Consider the following 11,548-nt stretch of genomic DNA (forward strand, 5'->3'; position numbering starts at 1 on the left):
AATTGACGAGAATGTCCTTACTAATAAATTATATATATATATTGCTGGAACTCGTATACGGGTTTTAATAAAATCAGTTAACACAGCTGAAATAAATAAACGTACGAACCAATCCAAATCTACAACCTTGTTGGGGTTGTATGCAGGTTTTAACAAAATCTGCAACTTTTGCAAATCTGCAACTTTTGCTCTCTTGTTGTTATGACAAAGCCTACAACCTAATCCTTTTATTTTATTTTTATTTATTTATTTATTTTGCAATTTGGCCTGCGTTGTTTTACATTGCGTCTTACCTAGTTATCTTAAGCAAGAAACAATGGACTACTTACACCAAAAAGACCATACATTCGTTAGTAAATATAGAATTCAGAAACATGCATATAACAATTGAAAATGATATGCACAGGAAAATTTAAGAACTTCTTAATCATTCTAACTCGTTGGAAATTTGCTCACGTTTATCATCTGACTTTAAGTAAAACTGTGCGAGCCGTCTGGAAGCCTTCGCGACCTACACGAAGCGAAAAAATAATACATGTTAATGTGAAATACCGAAAAGAACAAAAAGTATCTAATGCATGGCTGTGAAATTGTTTGTGTACCTGGTCGTCCCAGTCAGTTCTCCATGTCAAATATACAAGTGTAATTGTTTGTATTAGAACACCACCAATCATTCCGATCCATATGCCTTGTTAATTAGTAAAACAAAGGCACAAATTAAATAAATAACAATCGAAAAAATAGATTTGAGTTGCTTAACACTATTTTTTTTATGTACCTTAACTTGTAGACTCGTTAAATATCCGAGCAAAGCTCCCACTGGATTACCGATCAAGTAAAAGCAAACGAGGTTAACAACTGCAACAGCTGATTGCAAACCCGCTCCAACCGCCACCCCTAATGGAAAAATATATCTCTGCTTAGTATTTACAACTTATCTTTGTGTAAATTTTCAAATGCTGTGGTTTTATGAACCGAAAGAAATTACCAGAGAGTACAGGGTAAATGCTATTCAACAAAACCGAAAAAGAGAGAAGCAAAGAAAGATCTGATACTGTATCTACAACTCTATCATCATCCGTGAACAAGTATGCGAGTTTTTTGCCAAACGCCAAACAAAGAACAAAGAAGAACAGCCCAATTGCAATGGAAGCCCCCAACAACACTTGTATAGAAAACCTTACTGCTTTCGCATTTCCTCTCCCTAATTCATTTGCCACCCCAACACTTTATATATGTTCAAGTTACAACACAAGCATCATGTTATTTTGGCAATCAAACAGAACAAAAACTTTCTACTACATTAACTTGAGGCATAAAGCCTTTAAATACATGAAGGAAAAATAACTACTAGCAACAAAATAGGAAAATTAACGTTAACATCAATAACAAACAAACTAAAGACTTGGTAAACTAGGACTTAATCAACCCACTTTAAGCTCCAGTTCCTCCTTATTCTCCAACTAACTGCAACAGAAATAAACGGTCACATAATAACCATGTGAACCATGACTCATTCCATCAAACCCTCCCTCAAACTTGACATACCAACCATGTTAGGTTTGTTTCGATAAGTCATGACACCCAGCTGACTTCTCAACTTTATGAAACAATCACGATGAACTGGCTTGGTTAGGATATCTGCAAATTGATCATGTGTTCCACAGTGCTTTAGTTCAATACTTCCATCTTTCACCAACTCACGTAGAAAGTGAAACCGCACCCCAATATGCTTGCATCTTCCATGAAAAACTGGGTTTTTGGACAGCTTTATCGTTGATGTATTGTCACAGTTAATCACCGTTCCACCTTTCACTTCAACTCCAAGGTCCTTTAACACACCTTGAATCCAAATTACCTGACATGCACACGCAGAGGCTGCTATATATTCAGCTTCGGTAGATGATAAAGCAACCACACTTTGTTTCTTGGAAGCCCAACTAACAGCAGTATTATCCCCTAGGAGCACAAACCCCGATGTACTTTTTCTATCATCTTCATCTCCAGCAAAGTCACTATCGGTATAGACCTTTAATTCACCTTTTCCTCCTCTTTTATACCACAACCCATAATCCAATGTTGCCTTTATGTACCTCAACACTTTCTTGGCAGCTGCATAGTGTACAGACGAGGGACTGGACATAAAGCGACTAATAAGGCTGACAACAAACTGAATATCAGGCCTTGTGTTAGAAAAATACATTAAACAACCAACAATTTGTTTGAAAGTAATCTCTTCCACCTTTTCCCCATCATCTTTCTTCAACTTGCTTCCTGGTACTATAGGATTAATAACAACATTGCAATCTATCATATTAAACCGGGATAGTACCTCAATAGCATACTTTCTTTGAGACACATGAATACCAGTCGGAGTCTGCAACACTTCAATACCAAGGAAGTATCTCATCTTACCCAAATCAGTCATCTCGAACTCAATCTTCATAGATTCTTTAAATGCCTTTATCAACCCTTCATCATCACCTTTAAATATCAAGTTATCCACATATATATTTACAAGTAGTCTTCTTCCATCTTGGCCTTCTTTTGTAAACAAAGTATGCTCAAATTGACTTCTACTAAAACCTTCGTTAACGAAATATGATTCAATGCGATTGAACCAAGCTCGGGGAGCTTGTTTGAGCCCATATAAGGCTTTGTTGAGCTTGTATACTTTGTGTTCATTGTTCTTCACCACGTACCCCTGCGACTATTGCACGTACACCTCTTCTTGTAAAACACCATGTAAAAAAGCGGACTTTACGTCCAATTGATGAATATTCCATCCATGTTGAGCTGCCATGGCTATCATCAATATGATAGTGTCCATTCTAGCCACCGGAGCATAAACTTCTGAGTAATCGACCCCATATTTCTGTCCATAACCACGAGTAACCAGTCGCGCTTTGTACTTCTCTACCTCTCCTTTCTCATTCACCTTTGTTTTAAACAACCACTTCACTCCGATACACTTAACCCCCTTTGGCAACTCCACCAAACTCCATGTACCGTTTCTTTCTATTGAATCAATCTCCACATCCATAGCCTTTCTCCATTTCTCATGTTTTACTGCTTCTTCAAAACGGATAGGGTCTTGGTCTTGTATCACAGCATTCAACTCGTCTTCAACTTCAAATGGTACATTTCTTTCATTAACATAATCTTGAAGATACGCTGGTGGTCTTCTTACCCTACCCTCCCTAGCTCTAGCAATGCTAGGACCAGGGTCAACAGTTTCAACAACATCACCCAAGGCTTCACCTTCAATATTCTCATCATCATCAGCCGCTTGATTTTCTTCTCGGTCTTCAATATTATAATTTCCCCAAGTTAACGGCCCTTCTACCTTTTCTTTTCCCTTGACCGAACTCCAATCCCATGATTTTCCTTCCTCAAATATTACATCCCTACTAATGACAACCTTCATGGTTTGAGGATCAATCAACCGATAGGCTTTGGATTCTTCACTCACACCTGTTAAAACACACACTTGACTTCGATCATCCAGCTTCTTTCTTTTTTCTTTTGGGATGTGAACGTGAGCTAGGGAACCCCAAACCCTGAAGTGATCAACAGTTGGTTTTGAACCACACCATGCCTCTTCAGGTGTCATATTAGAGTTTGCTTTGCTAGGGGTCCTGTTTAACACATAGAAACACCAAACCACTGCCTCGGCCCAAAATATTTTGGGCATGGCTTTGGATGCAAGTAAAGCAAGAATCATCCCAATAACGGTTCGATTCTTACGCTCGGCAACACCATTTTGCTGCGGTGTGAACCGAGTAGTTAATTGCCTCTTTATGCCCCACTCTTCACAAAAATCACTAAACTCATTAGAAAAGTATTCCCCTCCCCTATCGGATCGTAAACACTTTATCACTTTTCCAGTTTCTTTTTCAACTTTAATTTTAAACTACTTAAACTTGTCAAGAGTTTGTGACTTTTCTGATAATACATAGACCCAACCCTTTCTGCTGTAATCATCAATGAAACGTAAAAAATAACGATTACCGGTATTGGACGTGGGAGAAATAGGGCCACATATGTCAGAATGAATCAGCTGAAGAACATCATCTGCCCGCCATTTAGCTTTCTTTGGTATTGTTTCTCGTGTTTGTTTCCCAACCAAACATGCCTCACACACAGCTTCACTAACTTCTAGGGTTGGAAGACCTCGGACCATATCTTTTCTCATCATCTCTTCCAGGTATGTTTTACTTATATGCCCTAGCCGTTCATGCCATAATCTTTCTTCGTCATCGGTACTTGAATAATTGCAGCCATCAGTGTGTTGTTCAGTTTCCTTTACATCTTCATTTAGAGGATACAAGCGATTCGTGCTCATCATACTTTGAAACAACATTCCTCTTTCTGGATGATAGACTCTGCAATAGTTTGATTGAAACATAAAAGACAACCCGTTTTGTTGAAGTTGTCCTATGCTCAACAAACAATTTTTCAACTCTGGAATATAATACACATCTGTGACCACAAATTTTGTTCCATTTAAAATGAGTTTCACATTCCCTTTCCCTTTAACATTCATCCTCGAATTATTTCCCAGTTTAACAGAAGTATTGAATGACTGATCGAACGTAACAAACTTATCTTTATTTCCACACATGTGATTGGAACACCCGGAGTCGAGGAACCAAATGTAGCTCTTATTATCTTCACCATCTCTAGCCATAAGAACGTGATCTTCCACACTTGCCATCAACATAACTTCTTCATTTTCATCAAAACCGGCAAAGTTTGCTTCCTTTGATTGGTCACATTCATAGGCAAAGTGCCCTAATCTGTGACACTTATAACATTCGATCGTCTCTTTGTTAAACGAACCTCGTCCGCGTCCTCTACCTCTCGGGCTGCCACGGCCTCTTCCAAGACCACGGCTACCCGATCCTTCTTCCATCTTCAATGCTTGCTCTTCTTCCTTGTCTCTTCGTTTAAACTTCTGCTCATGGACAACAAGGGAGCTTTGTAATTGATCAACTGTCATGGTTTCTATGTCATTCGATTCTTCTATAGAAACCACTACATAAACGTATTTCTCAGTCAAAGTTCTGAGAATTTTCTCAACAATCTTTCCGTCGGGCATTGTTTCTCCATTGCTTCTCATTTGGTTTGCCACAGTTAGAACTCTACCGAAGTAATCCGGTATTGATTCACCATTCTTGATCTCTAATATTTCGAAATCCCTTCTCCGTTTCTGTAACATGAATTTCTTGACTCGTTCATTACCGGCAAACCTTCTTTTCATTGAATCCCATATGGCCTTAGAGGTCTTTCTATCTAAAATCTGCTCGAAGGTGACTCTGTCAATGGCCTGGTACAGGTAATGCTTTACCTGTAGATCCTTCGCCCTCAGGTCTTCTAACTTCTTTCTTTGTACCTCTGACTGAGCAATCCCTACAGCCGGCTCAATGATTCCCGGATCAATGAGACCCCACAGCTGTTTTGCTTGAAGCAAATTCTCCATCATTTCGCTCCAATGTTCATAGTGGCCTTCAAATATGGGAACCTTCAACTTCTCGTTGCTCATAGTACCTGTGTGAAAGTGATATAGTGGTGAGAAATTGCTCTAATACCAAATGTTATTTTGGCAATCAAACAAAACAAAAACTTTCTACTACATTAACTGCATAAAGCCTTTAAATACATGAAGGAAAAATAACTACTAGCAACAAAATAGGAAAATTAACGTTAACATCAATAACAAACAAACTAAAGACTTGGTAAACTAGGACTTAATCAACCCACTTTAAGCTCCAGTTCCTCCTTATTCTCCAACTAACTGCAATAGAAATAAACGGTCACATAATAACCATGTGAACCATGACTCATTCCATCACATCAATCATACACCAAAAATAACAGAGGATATACTAAAGGACAAAAACAAACAGACACTAATCAACACCTTTCTCTAATTCTCTACGCATAATGTTGGTAAAAAGGTTGGCGCTACCGATCCTGATTTTCATAAAAATATGGCACAGGTACCCAAAAAGCTCGGTTCGGTATCGTAGGCAAATATTTGGTACTGAAATGCTTGTTTCAGTACCGATACATAGTACCATTTGCTCATCCATAAAAATAAGTATCAAGTAGAAAAGGTTTGGTTCGGGTGATGTTAGAAAAGCTAGCCACCTAATATATATAATAAAAGCCTTGTAGGGTATTTGTACGATCAACTATGTTTAGAAGTACGATGATAATAGATATAAAAAATACCTAATTAAATTATATATTTTAACCGGTAATGATATAACAATAGACCCTATAAATATATATTCTCTCTAATAAAATAATGAAACCCGTAAAGTATTATATATTATTGATCAACTATATATAAGAGTACAATGACAACAATTACAAAGGAAACTTAATTAAATCATATATTATAACCATGCTTATGATTAAACAATAAACCCTGATTAACATATTTTATATAATACCTAGGTGGCTATATTTATGCGAATATTGGTTTTCGCATACTTTTTATTTTCTTCAGATAGGGATATAAATGTAATTATTTGCAAAATCTAAATGAACCATCGGTGACTTACCATGCAGCACCTAAGAAACCGAGGCTTATCATAAACTCCCACGCGTTAACGTTCAGGCTGCAAAAAAGGCAAAAAAGAAAAACGAGTCTATATCTTTTTAAAACTAATAATAAAGAGAGAAATAGTAACACTTGCTAATTAATACCAAATGGAGAAGGCGGATATTGCAACCTCAGCGTCCAACATGTATCCAGCAAGTAAGACTAGAACAGCATTAACTCCAAGCTACACATTATAGCAAAGGTCAGACCATAGTTTGACATTCAAAGTCAAACAAATGGTTTCTTAAATTAATGATATTCTGATATTAGTCAGAACATATAGATAACCACCTTAAATTACTTGACTTATAACAGTAGTCAGAAAAGATTTAAAGTGGTTTTGTGAAAGATTTCATGTCATTTTTTATATTAAAAACATTCAGTTTGACATAAGATAGTCAAATTCCAAATGTTACATTAGATACTTACCAGACCATCACACCAGATGACAGTGACAGCTTTACAACAGGAACAAGATCCTTAAACGCAGCAACTGTAAATCCTTTCCAAGAATTCGGACACCATCCTCCAAAAATGTATATGAATTCTCCAATCACAAGAAACCATGAAGACATTGAGAATGCAATCATGGCACCCGAGACCCCCATATTCAGCTTATACACGAAAAGCAGTGACAACGGTATATGGATGGCAAATTGAAAAACCGAAAGCCATGCAATAATCATGTTTTTTAATTGTGCTTGTAGATACATTTGTATAGTCAAGCTAAAAACAAAGTTATAGACAAATGGAATGAACCATAAAGATATCACTGTTTGCTATTGATTCTTCCTCACCAACAAATTTGTAGATTTGGGTACCAAAGATGAAGACCGTGTTGGGGTATTTTTTGCCCATGAGAAAGCCCAACAAATATTATTATACATGGGTTATTAGTATTATTATTATTATTATTTAATAATAAGAAAAAGCAAAAAAAATATGTTTTTTGTAAACTCATCATCCGTATGAGTTTATTGTTGGTTTATTTTGGTTTGGTGAATTATTGAGGCCCACATGACAAAATTAATAATATGGGCTTTTGACTCAAAACGTGAGAAGCAAGTTCTCAACAACAATATTAAAAGGGATTTTTTTGGTTTGTGCTCTAAGAATTCTGCCGACAACACCAAAACCATACGAAAAGAGTATAAAGGTTTTTTTTGAGTTCCTCTTCTGTCAACACACCAAGCGAAGAGAAGGGTTTGGTGCTCCAAATTATTTGGTGTTTGGTGAATATAAGAGACGTTTTAGAGACCGGTTTATTCTCTCGTTGGTGATTCCTCTTACTCGTTTACTCTTTTGTATTTGGTTCCATATACTTTATGTTAGTTTGTGCCAAGTATATGATGATTTGTGTATGCCTCTAGTTTTACCTAGAGAAGAACTTTGTATTGCTCATTATTGGTGATAGTGGATTTGAAGCGGCTCTAGTAGTCCCGTGGTTTTTACTCTCACCTTGAGAGGTTTTCCACGCTAAAATTTTTGTGTCAGTTTTATTTTTAGATTATACCTTATTTGTTTGCATCCTCATTGGTTCATTCGGGTCGGGAAAAAGTTTAGCCGAACGAAGATTAATTCCGCATTTTTTGTTTACCGTTCGTGGCTAGGTGGTCGTTTTTCCCAACAGACCGGGAGCAACACGGTTAAAGTAATCAAGTCAACGATCCATGATCGTTGCAAGTAAATGCCCATCATATGGTGTTGTCCGGCCCCAAATGCTTGTCCGCAAAGTGTTTCAGTTGCACTCGACATTCCCAACTGTTGATACATTAGATTAATAAGTAAAATAGTCGATTACAATCAAATCCAATGTCATATCTTTTGATCCAAAGGGTAGACTTATCATGAATTTAGGATTTTTTTTTTCTTGCTAAAAAATTGTGTATACGGTTACTCCTTATATTACTTATGCTGTGATCTATAATGTAACAAAAGAAGAGAGATACGATTACATATCTCTCTATTTTCGTTCGGATCTTATTTAAAGTTCCCACAAAACTCCAAAAAAGTAGCTTACTTTTCCCTCGTTGTTGTATTCGTTATAACTAAACATAGATAGTTAACTTACAAGTATTCCGTTGACAAATCGGACACTTAAGTGTTTGAACAAGTGCGTAGCCAGCAAGATCTATGTCACTAATATGTCCAATAAATGATTGGGTAACAACTATAGTTCCGAATGCACAAACCCTTGATATTACACCTGGTAATGCAACCCTCCATATTTTCTTTGATTCGACCCATATCCTTTGTTTTAGGTCACCTTCTTCTTCTTCATTTTCATGGCGAAGAAGCTTTGTCTTTATCCCGTCGTCCATCTGAAAACGGGTAAATTTACGCTAAATATAATTTTTTTAGTGAAAACAAGTAAATTTACACAACGTATAAAAACATTCGGACGAAGACAGATAACTTAAATCGGTGAGAAAAAGTTTGCCCTTGGCTATAAGTCAAAGAAACCCATCATTGGGTCTACAAATATCGTTTTGCAAGATATGGTGGGGAGAGAATTAGTATATTGAAAAATGAGGCAGCAATTTATAGCGTCAAGATGACACCTTCTATCCTTGATACGGGCTTTTGTTCATTATTGGGCCCCCTACCTCTAGGTTGTGAGTGAATTTTACAAAATGATAAAAAATGATGGATAAATATTTTATTTTATACGTGTATAACTGATATATATTTAAGAAAGGAAAAAATAAAAACAATATGTGTCCGTAATAAGTTCAAATCATAAGTTGAATTTTTAATCATCCAAGTTTCACAAACCATGAAGTAAATTGGCTAAATTTCAAGTAGGCTAGTCGTTTGATAGGTTTCAACGTTTATGATCACTCTTAGTTAATTAGTTAAAAAAATTTAGTTAATTAGATTTTAGTTAAATATCTAAACCTATAATAAATATCTAAACCTATGATAGCTGCTCAACTGTTTGCTAAAAATTTGGCAAGAAGTTACGAGGATATCACATGTTAAATGCAACATTTGACTACGATATCACAGACATCAAATTTATTTTTTTATTTTTTATTTTTTATTTTTAGAAATGTTTTAAGATCGTATATAAAAATAGTGTTTACATCAAAACAGAAGACAAGCGGGCAACAAGCTGCGCCGAAACCTTTTTTGAATACCAAATCCCGATCTTTTAAGCATTACATCGACAGATCTTGGAGTCATAACATTACTATGCATGACTCGTTAGACTCGGCTAAGTAGTCCCATAGCTTCAGTTGCGAGAAAACCAAAAGTGTCAAATCCGAACAGTATAAATACATGTTGTTGTCAAGACAAGTTTTCTTATGTTTAGTCACATTGCATGAAACAGCTTTTAGAGCACCTTGCCCGGCCATGAAACCACCACTACCTAAGTCAACAAAAGGGGAATTCCCTGTTAGATCCACACATGCATGTTGCCCTTCACTCCATCCAAAGACCAAATTGTCAGCGTGTCGGGGCAAGAGTTGAGCGTCCATCCAGTGGTCAGCTAAGAATTTCACAGGTGCTTATTTCTTAACAGAGATTCCGGCATGCTTGAATATGTCAAATAGAACATCCTTAAACCATATCGTGTCAAACTACTTTTGAAATAATTAAAGAAATTTAGGAAATTAATATATATTGACATAACTATTTTGTGTTTTTCTAACCACTAACACAAGCAAAACCCTTGAAATTATTGGTGGGGGTTGGAGAGAGGGGTAGATGTTGTGAGGCCTAATCCATTAAATGGTGTTTCACCCAGGCTTAAAACAACTAATATGACACATAAGTAGAATTCAAACCCACAGTGCCCGAAAAGAAAAAAAAGAAAGAAAAAAACCCTTATGAGACAAGTAAAACCGTTGACCACCCCGTTGGAGTGGAAAAGGCAATAACTATTATATGTATATTTGATTGAAGTTAAATATCAATATTTTTATATAATTGATTTTGAAACAATTGATGAAACATTGGATTCTAGGAATTAATTTAACAAAGTCGAATTTAGATGATATAAAGTTAATAACTTCTTATTAACGCATGTTCTTTGTTTATGCTATATAGTATATACATATATGCATATGTTAACATGGATTCATGTATATATATTTCTTTATACATTAATCAAAAACAAAATTACATATTTTAGTTAAGAGGCCAACACTAAATACAATAACTAATACATGTGTTTTATAGGGTGAAAAGTAGGGGTGTGTTTTTTAACCGTACCCGAATAACAAACCCGATCCGAATGAACCCGATATCCAAATAACCAGATCCGAATGAACCCGACCCGATTAACTCCTAATTCGAACTCAAGAACAAACAATCGGGTCGGTATTTGGGTTGAAATATCCCAAATCGGGTTAACCCGAACAACCGGAATAACCCAAATAGCTACGTTCGATGTTTTATAAGCCTAGGGTAATCAAATGTCTCATGCTTTCAAGTCTTGGTTGTTGCATATGTATAATGTATATGTCATTATAATTAGTTATAGCATGCTATATCCATTCTATTCACAATTTAATTTAACAAAACCCAAAATCTTCATTTCTTATATGTATTGATCGGTGGTTCTTCTTTCCATTCCACAATCCACAACCGCACATCACACTAATAACATCGCACAAATCTGTGAAGCACTCCTACTACGCTCTAACTTGGTTCAATCAAATATATTTCAATGTAACACTTTAAATCTTATTAGATTAATCTAGTCTGATCTCTATTTCAATGTGGCACTTTAAATCTTATTATAGATTAATCTAGTATGATCTTTGATTTAGTGTTTTCTACAATAGAATTAGAAACGAAGGAGCAAACTTGAATGTATTTTTACAACCATCACAACGAAGAGTGAAGATCGTTTAGAAGTTTATTTTTATCATTTTTTTATTGTTAAGTTTATGTTTTAAACATTTTATCTCTACTAAGTTTTTGGAA

General features: G+C 35.9%; 1 pseudogene across 1 annotated transcript; it reads right to left on the bottom strand.

Annotated features, from left to right (window-relative positions):
• Positions 1-333: 333 nt before the first annotated feature.
• LOC143588676 (protein DETOXIFICATION 24-like) lies at positions 334-8,934 on the bottom strand (annotated as a pseudogene). The gene is made up of 9 exons (XR_013145148.1): positions 8,685-8,934; positions 8,248-8,374; positions 7,043-7,449; positions 6,718-6,797; positions 6,573-6,629; positions 989-1,227; positions 781-897; positions 603-691; positions 334-511 (listed from the first exon to the last, which is right to left on the bottom strand). The product of XR_013145148.1 is annotated as a protein DETOXIFICATION 24-like (transcript).
• Positions 8,935-11,548: the final 2,614 nt, after the last annotated feature.

Source organism: Bidens hawaiensis, unplaced genomic scaffold (genome assembly GCF_021521415.1).
Source record: "Bidens hawaiensis isolate Kalapana, Puna unplaced genomic scaffold, B.hawaiensis_p1.1 tig00036687_1, whole genome shotgun sequence".
In the NCBI taxonomy this organism is placed as follows: domain Eukaryota; kingdom Viridiplantae; phylum Streptophyta; class Magnoliopsida; order Asterales; family Asteraceae; genus Bidens; species Bidens hawaiensis.